Genomic DNA, 8,812 nt, shown 5'->3' on the forward strand with positions numbered 1-8,812 from the left:
TATTTCTGAGTAACGTCCTGGCTATTCGAGTTTTTTTCTGATTCCATACAAAATAAAGTATTATTTTTTCAAGATCTTTAAAGTATGACAGTGGAGCTTTAATAGGGATTGCATTAAAATTGTATATTGCTTTGGATAGTATGGACATTTAACAATGTTGATTCTTCCCACCTATCAGCATGGTATGTTTTTCCATTGTTAACATTTTTAGCTATTTCTTTTCTTAGAGTTTCATAGTTCTCTTTATAGAGATCTTTTACGTCCTTTGTTAGGTAAACTCCCAAATATTTCATCTTCTTTGGCACTACTGTGAATGGAATAGAGTCCTTATCTGTTTTTTCTGCGTGACTATTGTTGGTATATATAAAGACTACAAATTTATAAATGTTGATTTTGTAACCTGAGATGCTGCTGTATTCCTTGATCACTTCTAAGAGTTTTGTAGTAGAATCCCTGGTGTTTTCCAGATATACAATCATATCATCTGTAAAGAGTGAAAGTTTGATCTCTTCTGACCCTATGTGGATACCCTTGATTGCCTTTTCTTCCCTAATTGCAATGGTTAAAACTTCCATTTCAATGTTAAAGAGCAGTAGAGACAATGGGCAGCCTTGTCTCGTTCCTGATCTGAGTGGAAATGATTTCGTTTTAACTCCATTCAATAAATATTGGCTGTGGGTTTGCTGTAGATGGCTTCTATCAGTTTAAGAAATGTCCCCAGTATACAAATTTTCTTAAGTGTTCTGATCATGAAGGGATGTTGGATATTATCAAAAGCTTTTTCTGCATCAATTGAGAGAATCGTATGGTCTTTGTTTTTTAATTTGTTTATGTGCTGAATTATACTTATAGATTTACGTAGATTGAACCAGTCTTGAGACCCTGGGATAAAACCGACTTACTCATGATGTATAATTTGTTTGATGTGTTGTTGGATTCTGTTTGTTAGGATCTTGTTGACTATTTTGGCATCTATTTTCATTAGTGATATTGGTCTATAATTTTGTTTTCTTGTTGGGTATTTTCCTGATTTGGGGATCAGGGTGATGTTTGCTTCATAGAACATGTTGGGTAGTCTTCTTTCTTTTTCTACATTTTGGAGCAGGCGAAGTAATATAGATACTAGTTCCTCTTTAGAGGTTTGGTAGAATTCTGACGTGAAGCCATGTGGTCTTGGCTTTTCTTTTTAGGGAGATTTTGTATGGTTGATGCTATTTCAGAACTTGATATTGTCCTATTCAACATTTCCACTTTATTCTGGCTAAGTCTTGGAAGGTGACATGCCTCCAAGTATTGGTCAATTTCCTTCAGATTTTCATATTTCTGAGAATAAAGTTTCTTGTAATATTCACTAAGGATTTTTTGAATTTCTGAGGAGTCTGTTATTTCTTCTTTGTCATTTCTGATTGATGAAATTACAGATTTTACTCTTTTTGATTAGGTTAGTCAGAGGTTGATCTATTTTATTGAACTTTTCAAAAAACCAACATTTTGATTTATTGATATGTTATATAATTCTTTTGTTTTCAATTCATTTAATTATGCTCCAATTTTGGTTATTTCTTTTCTTCTACTGTGTTTGGCGTTGGAATGTTTTTCCTTTTCCAGTTGCTTGAGATGTCCCATTAAGTTGTTAACTTCCTCTCTTTCCGTTCTCTTGAGGAAGTCTTGCAGTGCTATAAATTTCCCTCCAAGGACTGACTTTGCGGTATCCCGGAGCTTCTGATAATTCATGTGTTTACTGTCGTTTTTTTCCAAAAATTTGGCAATTTTCTACTTAATCTCATCTCTGATCCAGCTATTATTCAGCATAAGGTTATTTAACTTCCATGTTTTTGTATGAATATGCATATTCTTTTTGTTACTGAGTTCAACTTGTATTCCACTGTAGTCCGAGAAAATGCAAGGAATAATTTCTATTTCTTCAAATTGACTGAGGTTAGACTTGTGACCTAAGATTTGATCGATTTTCGAGTATGTTCCGTGAGCTTTTGATTAGTATGTGTATTCAATTTTGTTGGGATGAAATGTTCTGTAGATGTCTGCTAAATCCAAACGTTGGATGGTTAGGTTTAACTCTAAAATTTTTTTGCTCAGCTTCTTATTGGTGTATCTATCCAACACTGCCAAAGGAGTGTTGAAATCTTCGACTATTATGGAGCTGGATGAAATAAAGTTACTCTTGTCTGTTAGAGTTTCTCTTATAAATTGAGGCCCTTTCTTGTTGGGTGTATAAATATTAATAATTTAAATCTCATCATAGTGAGTATTACCCTTAACAAATATGAAGTGACCATTCTTAGCCTTCCTTACTTTTGTTAGTTTGAAGCCTATTGTGTCTGCAAATAGAATTGCAACACCTGCTTTTTTCTGATTACCATTTGCCTGAAATATGGATGACCATCCTTTCACCCTGAGTCTATATTTATCTTTTAAGGTGAGATGTGACTCTTGTATGCAGAGAATATCTGGCCTGAGTTTTTGTATCCAATCAGCTAACCTGTGCCTCTTTAGAGGACAGTTTAAACCATTCACTTTAATGGAGAATATTGATAAGTCTGGTAAAATTTTGGGTATCAAGTTTTTCAAATGTCCAGTGGCCATTTTTAATCCTTTCACCACTGTGGAAGTTGGAGTTTGATCAAAAGTTTCTGAGCGAGTTTACATTTGTGGTAGAGGTTTGAGGTGGTCATTTGGAGGATATGTCTGAAAATATCCTGAAGAGCTGGTTTGGTTATGGCAAATTTTTTCGACATATGAATGTCATTGAAGTATTTAATTTCTCCATCATAAATGAAACTCAGTTTAGCTGGATACAGGATCCGGGATTGAAATTTATTTTGTTTTGGGAAATTAAAAGTCCATGACCACCCTCTTCTGGCTTGAAAAGTTTCAGCAGAGAGATCTGCAGTCATTCTTATATTCTTCCCTTTGTAGGTAATGGATTTCTTACGTCTGGCTGCTTTCAGAATTTTCTCCTTCATATTAACTTTAGTGAAGTTAATTATGATATGCCTGGGGGATGTCTTATTTGGATTGAGTCATGCTGGGGTTCTGAAACTTTCCGCTATCTTAATTTCAGAATCTCTTTATATGTCTGGAAAATTCTCTTTCATAATTTCATGGAGAAGGGCCTCTGTGCCTTGTGAAGCCACTTCATCACTTTCGGAGATTCCAATGAGGCAGATATTAGCCTTCTTCGAATTATCCCAGAGCTCTCTGAGAGAATGATCCGTTTTTGCTTTCCACTTCTCTTCCTCTTTGAGAGTTTGGGAGCATTCAAAAGCTTTCAATGTCTTCAATGTCAGAGATCCTTTCTTCTGATTGTTCCACTCTGTTACTGGGGGATTCTACTGTATTTTTCAGATCTTTGAGTGCAGCAAATTCTTGCTTCTGTCCATCAAAATCTTTGGTGGTTTTGTCTTTAAATTTGTTAAGTTCTTGAGACAACTTTTAAATGACTCCTCAAATTTCTAATTCTGACTTTTGAATTGCTCTTTGGATTTCTAATTCCAAATTTTCCTCCATTCTATTAATCTTGTTTGCAATACAAATTCTGAATTCGAGTTCTGACATCTCATCCAGCTGTTTATGAATGGGATCTTCAGTTACATTTGCCGTATCTTTCCTTGGGAGGCTGATCTATTCTGGTTATTCATGTTACCAGAGTTTTTCCATTGATTCCTTCCCATGATTATTTTACACCATTTGACTTTTCCCCTGGAGTTTTGTTGAGGACCCGTACAGCTACGGCATGAGAAACTGGTGACCTGTTTGGTGTGAGGGGGATAAGTGGTTCTGTCTTGTTTTCAGCTGGTCTCTGTCTGACCCTAGTGAAACAGTTACTCTGGGTTGAAGTCTCAGCTGTGGAGAAATACCAGCATTTAAGTCACCCTGCCCCTCACAGGCAACATTAGGAAAAGGAAAATCAAACCTTCCTACAACCACACACCCAGGGCACCACTTGAATAGTCCTCAGGTGATTACAGTACCTGTCTCAGGTTGGAGAGCTTAAAAGTTCTCTGGCAACTGGATTCCAGGGGTCTGTTGACCACTCAAATATGACTTGCTCCAGTGCTCTGTGAAGCCAGGAGGACCCACCCAGCAAATGGATTAGTTGTGGAAGGTTGATGCCTTCTTCCCCACCTTGCACCTCTGTCATACCCAGTCACTGATAGTGCCGCAGGGCTGTGACCCAGTTGCCTCCAGTAACCAGATACTCCAGGGGTTTGCTCCTGCCTGAATCACAAGGAAATCTATATCTGCTCATTCAGTCCACTGCTCTTTGTCTCTGTCCAGCAGGGAGAGGTGAGGCCTGACCACCTCGGGTGCTTGATGGAGGCTGGAGGGTTTTCACTCAGTTCCAGCCCCACCCCTGATTGACGCTACTGACAGAACAGAACAGAACAATTTTGTAGGAATTTGTTTCTGTCCCTGCTAAATTCCCTTGCAGAAGAGAACCTGTTTTGAGTACCCAGAACCTGTGCCTCAGGCCCTGTCTTTACTCCTGCAGGTTTGTAATTGGAGCACAGTTAGCTGTCAGCTCTAGCCTCCTGCCTGTTCTTCTTGAATGTGAAAATTGGAGTTAGGGAAAATAGCCACCTGAGGATTTAGCAAAACACCAAACTCATTGAGGCCAAATGAGCAAATAGACAGATAAAAAGGCTACCAAACACACAAGCCCACAGATGCACAAACAATTAGATACACATAGACATACAGAGAACAACAAAGAAAACAACTACAATAAAAATAATGATAATATTAAAATAATTTTTTAAAAAGTTAGAAAAGAAACAAACAAAATGAACAAACAAAAAACCCTCTAAAAATCTGACATAAGCACTATCAGAAACCATAAGAAGGGAAGAAGAGGAAGAGAGAAGGGAAAATGAAGAAAGAAAAAAAGTGGTGTTCATAAAAATGTTAAAAAATAAGAAAGAAAAAATTAAAAATAGAAAAAATAAAAATACAAATATATTTATATTTAAAAAATTAACAATAGCTCCTCCAAGAGAGTGACAAGGAAAGGGGAAAAAAAGGCACCCCCACAAAAATATTATTCTTTTATATATGTAGAAATATACATCTATATGTATGACATACAGATCAACTTTCGTAGGAATATATTTATAATGCAATATTCTTTCTGGACATCAGGTGGTGCTGTGAGTGGTTCCCAGAATTATATTTGGTTGGCAGTTTACACTGTTACCATGATAACTACCCTACCTGGACGATGGCCATTTTGGAGTTTCTGTAAAAGTTTATTACCTAATTATTATCCAACCTCAGCTGCTCTGTTCTAGACAGCACTCCTATCTGACCTCCCAACTTGGTGCAGGAGTCCACGCTTCACAAATCTTTCTACTCTGCTCCCATGTTCTCCTGTAAACTGGTGACCGCAATCAGCTTTAGGGGAGGGTGCTGGCTGCCACCTGCTTTATCTGCTGCCAGCTCCCATGGCTGCGGTGCACAGAGACCTTATCCTCAGTTTTTGTGGCTCAGAGTCTCACATTTGAATCTGGACTTTTGAGTCCAGCCAACCGCCAGTTCACCGCACAGCCTGAACTGCCAGCCCACACCAATATTCCCCACCAGGAATGGTCCAGTCTATTTAAGCACTCCTGTTGTTCTGTGGGAAGGTGTCTGCCATTTCAGATAATTCAAAATGTCTGTTTCCCGGGCAGGATCCCTTCCCTTCAATTTTGCATCGGGTTGCCGAGTCCCTTGTGGCTCTGAGTGGGACTGCTTTCAGGTTGCTAAACTCAGCTCAGGAATAAATTTTTGTCAATTGGGTTTTTCCAGGAATTGCAAGCAGCTGTCCTCCATGAGGGAGGGGCCTGCCGGCCAGCAGGACCAAACAGGAAAAATCTCTACAACAGAGTCAGTGGTTTTAAATTACACATCATATACAGCAATCTGCCAATTTGCTGCATGTCTACAGCTGTCTGTCCACACCAACAATCCATGCGGGGAAAAGGTACAGACTCCCCTTCCTCTCACCTGATGACCTGGAAGAGGTGGGCTACATGTCCGTCCCATTTGCCATCATGGTATGCCTCCAAAAAACAGGAGATTTATAGCTTTATCTCTGATACTTCCACATTACAAAACCAAGAAGTTTAACTTTTTCCTTCTGAGCCCAGAAGCTGCACTGTAATGAACTTTTATTTGCTTCAGATTGCTAATTTACTATAAGTAAGTTCAGAATTTACTGGTATAGAAACATCCATAAAGACCTAAGAGCTGGAATAGAATGTGTAGCAATCAAACTATAGGGATTTTGCTTTCTTCCCATAGATATAAGCCTAAGATAAATTTAAAAATTGTAAAGCCAGAAATAGCCTTCTCCCCAAAATTTCACCTACATTTGGACAATTTCTTTATTGCATTTGCCTATTTATATAATCTCCAAGTGATAGGCTTATTTAGACTAAAATTATCTCTTTATAATATTCGTATTTTGTATATTATTTATTTTCTAAAATACAAAATTGAAGTTGCCTTCTATTTTCTGCTTCTAAATCAATTTGCCTCTTTGTGGGACTTTTGAATTGAGATCTATTACATAGCAGGCCTTTTTTCATGCATATGAAAAAGGATAGATTTTTCTCTTGTACAATCAGAAGCAGACTATCTAGTATTCACAAACATCCATAAAAATGCATAATAACACACAAACAGGATTATATGTACTACATTTGAGAGTTTTTAGTTTTCCAAATAAGGAATATTTGAGATTATCCAAACTAAAGAAATTACTATGAACATTAAAAAAATGTGTGTAACTCTACCATATACAGAGGCTCTAGGGCTTTATTTTCCCAATTTGTTCCTATATACAACATTCTAGGTTTTAAATTTACATTGGGCAGGTGATAGTGTGTTGCCAAATCTTCTTTATATCAGTCTTTGTTATTTCATAAATAACAAATAGAGTTAACAGTTAACAGTTAACTGTTAAATAACAGTAGAGTAAAGCTATTCTAGGTGACATGATGTTCAGGAAAGGCTAACAGAAACTGAGAAAAGGGTTTTACCTTCTTCAAGAATAGAAATAAATGCAGATTAAAATGTTATTTTGCATTTGACTAGGTATTTGGAGAAAAGAACAAGTAGAAAAAGAATCACTAATGGAAAGTCAATAATCGTTTCTGGTGTGGGCAAGAGATATTTGTGACAGAAAGAATGTTTTTGCCTAATGACACCTGATTTCATCCTTCTTCATTCCTGCTGCTGGGTATCCCAGAATTAGAAAACATACACGTCTCGATTGGATTCCCTTTTTTTTTTTCGTATATATCATTGCATTTCTGGGGAATGTTGCTATCTTGTTTGTGATCCAGACTGAGCACACTCTCCATGAACTACTTCCTAGCCATGTTGGATTCCATTGACCTGGACTTGTCCACGGCCACCATCTCCAAAATGCTGGGCATATTCTGATTCAGTCTCAAGGAAATATCTTTTGGAGGCTACCTTTCTCAGATGTTCTTCATCCACTTCTTCACCGCCATGGAGAGTGTTGTATTGGTAGCCATGGCCTTTGACTGCTACATTGCCATTTGCAAACCCCTTTGGTACACGATGATCCTCACCAGCAAAGTCATCTGCCTCATTGCAGGCATTGCTATCCTGCGGAGCCTGTACATGGTGGTTCCACTGGTGTTTCTGCTCCTGAGGCTGCCCTTGTGTAGGCACCATATCGTTCCTCATGCTTACTGTGAGCACATGGGCATTGCCTGTCTGGCGTGTGCCAGCATCAAAGTGAACATTATGTTTGGCCTTGGAAACATTTCTCTCTTACTATTAGATGTGCTCCTTATTATTCTTTGCTATGTTAGAATCCTTCATACTGTGTTCTGCCTGCCTTCCTGGGAAGCTTGACTCAAAGCTCTCAATACCTGTGGCTCCCACATAGGAGTTATCTTAGCATTTTTCACACCAGCATTTTTCTCTTTCTTCACACATCATTTTGGTCATAATATCCCTCAATATATCCACATTTTTTTGGCCAATCTATATGTGGTTTTCCCACCAGCTCTTAATCCTATAATCTATAGGGTCAGGACCAAGCAGATTCAGGAGCAAGTATTAGGGTTTTTCCTCAAGACAGATCACTAGCCACTTGGAGGTTGAAAGGTTTGACTTAGAATTCATGCTTTTCCATTGTTAAAAGTAGAATTATCTCATATTAAATCCAGTAAAAAGGAGAAAGACAGAGGGGGAACATTGTAAGTGGTAACATCATTTGTGAATTGAAGCTTCTGTCTTTAAATGTAATAATGAGAATTCCTACTATGCCGACGTCTTTTGTTTCTATGCTCGATCCTTAAGACAGACCTGGAAAGTATATATTACTACTTTTCTAATGAGCATATTTATGTTTGGGAATGTCATGTGTTTTATTCATATTCTATGTTTAGTAAGAAGTAATAATTTAAGCCAAGTATCTTGCTAAATTTTAATCATTTTCTCTTATTTCAGGGTGGTCAAAATACACAACAACATTGCTAATTAAAATGATTATAAATAGGATAAGTGGCTTCCACACTTCTTAATAATAATAGCTTAACCTAATAGAGGATTTTATCAACCTATTATAAATGCATTTTACACAAACATGTACACATATACAGACATATATAAGGAGAGATTGATAGATTTATTTTATACACATTCATATTATGCTCACTGTAATTCTATTTAGTAGCTAATATATTTCCCCTGTGTTTATAAAGAAGGAGGCATAGTCATGAAATTTAGAAATTGATGTAAAGGAAAAAAGAAAATAATGGAGTTTATACAT

At 37.2% G+C, this 8,812-nt stretch overlaps 1 pseudogene; it reads left to right on the forward strand.

Annotated features, from left to right (window-relative positions):
- The first annotated feature begins 7,185 nt into the window (after positions 1–7,185).
- Positions 7,186–8,127, forward strand: LOC128565852 (olfactory receptor 52E6-like; annotated as a pseudogene).
- Positions 8,128–8,812: the final 685 nt, after the last annotated feature.

The sequence above is a fragment of the Nycticebus coucang genome, chromosome 14 (genome assembly GCF_027406575.1).
Source record: "Nycticebus coucang isolate mNycCou1 chromosome 14, mNycCou1.pri, whole genome shotgun sequence".
Taxonomy (NCBI): Eukaryota; Metazoa; Chordata; class Mammalia; order Primates; family Lorisidae; genus Nycticebus; species Nycticebus coucang.